This window comes from Schistocerca piceifrons, chromosome 2, assembly GCF_021461385.2.
Source record: "Schistocerca piceifrons isolate TAMUIC-IGC-003096 chromosome 2, iqSchPice1.1, whole genome shotgun sequence".
Classification (NCBI taxonomy): Eukaryota; Metazoa; Arthropoda; class Insecta; order Orthoptera; family Acrididae; genus Schistocerca; species Schistocerca piceifrons.
The window spans coordinates 728,541,394-728,546,405 of NC_060139.1; positions in this window are offsets into that span (position 1 = coordinate 728,541,394).

Here is a 5,012-nt window from a genome sequence, read left to right on the forward strand (position 1 = left end):
TATATTTGGTAACCTACTTCCTCTCCTCAACAAATGTTCAAAAATGGTTCACAGTGCGCCGATCACGTCTTTATTAAAAACGCAACGCAAAACTGGCTTCGACTGCTCCTGTAGTAGCACACTATGCAGGTACGCAGTTCGTCCGCTTGCTGGGGCTGGAAATACAAGGAAATGCACACTTGTCGCGTAGCCGACCATCTTCAGTTGACGGTATGTTCTCCAACGGGGACAAGGTAAAAATACTACAATCTGTGGAGAATGTAAATTACTCGAACAATATTTTTTATTTACGGAACGGGTACATCTAAACGATATGTTGCGAACAGTAAAGGCAGTTTTTCATTAAAAACTGCATCATTACTCTTCACTTATTGTGGCTGAAGTTTGGCGTACTGTTACTCAGGTAGATGACCTCTACAGAGAGCAACATCTTGACAAGAACTCACCTTCCACACGGATGTTTTCTCGTTCTGTTGTGACACTTAAGGGAACGGTAAGTTTAAAACCACGGCAACGCAATCGCCATAGAAGAAGGGACGAAGCAGCAAAAGTTATTGTTCTCGCTTTTGTTTCAATGAGCCTGTAACGGTACAAGGAAATGGTAGGGCTGGATTGAGGTGTGATAATCATTAATCATAAACATATTTTACTCCTCACTCGTCATTTCGTAGCTGAATGGTCGAGATTCGTACCAAATCGGCTGAACATTATTTAATCGAAAATGCACCTCCATAACACTAAGTAAAACGCATTTAATGTTAATGGTCACCAGCAGACGAATAATAAATAAGATAAAACAGCTTTATAGTAATTTGACACATCACTGAGAATACTACTTGGACTCGACAGCAATGTAAAATTAATTGAAATTGTATCACAATGTAACCACTAAAGTTGTTACTCAGTCAGCTAAGGCAACACAACAGTTAAAATATAAAATTTTTGTACAAATTAATCCTCTTGCCTGTGAGGATCGTATTTCTTCACTATGTGCTTCTTTCGGCTAGAATGCCAAGGTTTAGTGCATATGTTGATGTTAAAAGTAATGTAACTTTCTTACGTCTACGCATTTTTCATATAGAGTTATTTTACAATTTTACTTACGTCTAGATGGAGTGACAATCATCATGCGTTTTGGAGCGGTTACTTGCCTCGTTTACAAGTTGTACGAATCACGTAATTTCGTCTCAGATAAAAGACAGCTCTCGCTCCTATGATCGTAGTATCTCTGAAGGTCAGAGATGGTGCTTGTGAATCATAGATATTAGAATTTTATTGTAAACTCCGGTTAAAGGTTGTCTATTGTTTTTGTGTATCATGTGGTTTTTATTCGTTTCTTTTTCCAAAATTTGAATAATGTTTTCTAAATATTTTTTATGTTTCAAATCGTTTTGTTCGTTGAGAATGTCATCGGGATACTTATTCGTACATACGTGTGTAAATTTCCAGTTGTTTCAAAAAGTTCATATTAGGGCCTTTAGGTACAGTATGTAGTTTAAACATTAAACACACAATACCAGAGGTGCGATTTGAGGACGACAATGCAAATAATTACAGCAAGGAGTTGTGAAATGTGTGAAATAATTTTGTCAAATTAAACAGTTGGTTATCAAAAAATGCAATAGCTGCTTCAAAAACCGAATACGGCATGATTTAGGCAGTAAATGAGATTCTTAAAATCAGTCTTTGAACAATAAAATACTCGCAGACTCCTTAAATAAGTCGATGCGAATTATTTAAAAAAGGAAATGGGATCTTTAGATACTAAATTGGACAGTAAGCTTAATGGACATACAGGTACACTGGATAGTGGAATAAATTGTTTCGGTGAGTCAATAAAGACGCAGAGTAAAGAAATTAACAAACTACGAAGAGTTTGTAGTAATCTTGAAACGAAAAAAATTGATCATCAAATTAAGGTAGTTGAGAAATACGCAAGGGGTACAGATGCACATCCAGGACTGAATCAATCTGTAAATGTTTTGCAGGGATAGACTGTGCACATTCAAAACAGTACTGAATCACGGTACAAGATTTCGAAATAGTAGATTATGATAAATTGTCCGAAATGGTAATAGCAGTTAATGCGAAACTCCAGGATGAACTCAGAGCTTGGGGATTAGCGTAAACCAAAATATGGCGGATCTCAAAAGCAGAGAGATTGACAGTTTGAGTTCTGAGACGATATGTGTGCACCCCACAAGGGACAGGGTGGAATGAGGGGAGGATAGCTGCTGGACAGCGGAAAGGAAGCTTATAGATCTACTAAATTGGGCATCAAGCAATCCGCTCTTCAACCGTTGGTCATTATGACATCACCATGAAGAACATTGTTCCCCCAGAATTTTTAAACATAAAATGCTTTTCTGCTACTAAAATCTTAATTTTAAAAATGGATTGCAGGAAAAATATAATACATTATTTTACAGGGTTCCAATTCACTAAAGATTTATTGTTGCAACAGTGCATATGGTGTCCATGAAATGATTACATTTACAGATCAATAGCACAAGGTGTTCTGAGATACCACTAATCGACTCAAAGACCCGTGCCACTTCCACGGACAGCAACGCTGGTGCTGACTCTGGCATCCAGTTGATCGTACAGACGGCGAACGCTGTCCTGGGATACGTTACTCCACGCCTATTCGACCTGCTCACATAAATAACAGATGTTGGTTTATGAGTCACACGAGTCACTTCTCCACCCATCATATCCCACACGTAGTCGATTAGAAACGAGTCTGGAAATCGCGCTGGCTAGTGAAGTTGCTGCACGTCTTACAGAGTACGTCGAGTTTCACGGGCAGTGTATGGGCGATCATTATCCTGTTGGAACAACAGATCTCCTTCACCTTGCAAGAACAGCAAAATAATGGGTGTAACAACGTTCTTCACGTACCGAGCGCTGGTTAGCGTCCCCTCTGGAAACACCAAATGTGAACGAGAGTTGCAGCTCATAGCATCTCAGACCATAAGGTTCGGAGTGGGACCAGTGTGTCTTGGACAAATGCCCTATACGAGACAGCGCTTTCCAGGACTACCTAGCACTCGCAAACGCCCATCACTTTCTTGCAAGCGGAATCTGCATTCATCGGTGAGGACCACAGTGCGCCATTCCGCCTTCCAACTGATCCTCTGATGGCACCAGCTGAACCGTGAACTTCATTGCTTTGGGGGGAGTGTGAGATGGGCTAGAGGTGCGCATGCCCACAGTCCCACTTCTAATAACCGTTTTGCAACAGTCCGTGTTGACAGAACCAGGGTCAAAGGCCCTCGTATTTGTGCTACGATAGCTGTGCGATCTGCCACTGCTGCCCTTAAAATGCGACGATCCTGGCGGACATCTGTGCTGCGTAGACGACCAGAACCTCGTCAACAGATGTGACGATGTTCACGTGATCACTGATGCCAGCGTCATTGCACAACTGACGCAGCACGTTCAGCTAGCGTGGCAAGTCTCAGAAAGGACCATCCCATTATTCTGAGGGCCACAACCTGACCGCTTTCAAACTCGCTTAGTTGGCTGTAGGAAGCGAGAATGCATCTCCGTGGCATGGTTGCCTGCTTGCTTCACACGCTTGCACCACGCTGAGCCATTTGGCTGTGAGCACTCCGTACTAAAGGGTAGACACAGACGGTGCTCTGGCAGCTATGTCACTACGCTGTCTGTTGACGGACGACGCTGAACCCATTATCAGAACATCTACTATACACCGTCATCGCATCAAAATCGACGTCGCCTTTCCAAATATGTCAATTTCCTTTCCGGTAATATTTGTCATCTTCTATGGTACCGGTAAGCTCGTGTCCGGCATATCAGTAACAAATCAAATGACGTATGTATGTTGTCAATGGTCCTCTTTTTAATTCGAACCGTTGACTTAAAAATTCAGGAACTTGGAACACAATCTACTGAAAGACGTTAACACAAGGAATTATGTGTTGGACGACACGACTTAGGCAAAAAAAGCGAGTTCGCCTTCATGGCAGTGACACTAACAAACTTTGGCATTATAAGTCTTTTAACGCTGTAAAATAATATTGTGGGCGATGTTTTAATTGTAAGAACAAGAAGCAGCGACCAGTTTCGCTTAAAGATTTATTTTGCCCTTGACCGTTGTCAAACTACAGTTCTGTTGAGGCATGTACATTAAATTCATGTCATAATCAAGGACTGTATGATGTAACAACAGAGCACAACATTTCCAGTGGATGATGTTTTAAAGAGGGTTAATGCGCGTTATTAAAGGAGCTGCACTGTCTACATTACAGTTACGCCGTAAATTTATTTTCCCAAATTTTTATGAAGTTATTCACTATTTTGAGGATGCATACCACGTTCTTGTTCGTCGAGGTGAGCTGCTTTTGTTTTTGACGACAGCAAGAAGGATGAATGATCGCGTTATGCAGGCATATTTATTATTTCTGGATGGATACTGGGCAACTAATCTGTAGAAATAGGACACAAGTTTCTAAAGACACTACTTTCTCAGAATAAGGTGTCGCATCTGAGCATAAAAGCAAGCGTTAATTCAAACTTGCTTTCTCTTTGAAGCCACTTTCCTGAGTGTTCGAGGGCAAATGCATGGCAAAGTGTTTAAACACTTATTTATACAAGAACTTAAACGATCACGACCGAAAAGAGTTTCTTATTTAACAAGGTTCTTGGAAATACGAGCAGATACTACCGTTTGTTACATTCAGATTGTCTTTTCCACAGCATTTCGACAATAAGCCTTCTTCTAGCTTTGCACGTTAGGAAAATATGAAATACAATTTTAGTTCCTTTTGTATTACGATTGTGGAAATTACAGGTTACAGTACTACAACTGAACATTGCGTAAAACTCTGTAATCACTTGTACATACAAATTACCGATTCCAGTATTTTAGTTCTGAACATCCGGTATTTTTCGGTTTTTTTTTGGTCTCGGCTACAACAAGTTTTTTTCACTTTTTACTAATAACTTGGTTAACAATCGGCTATCAGTCTGTCATAACAGCAGTGCTC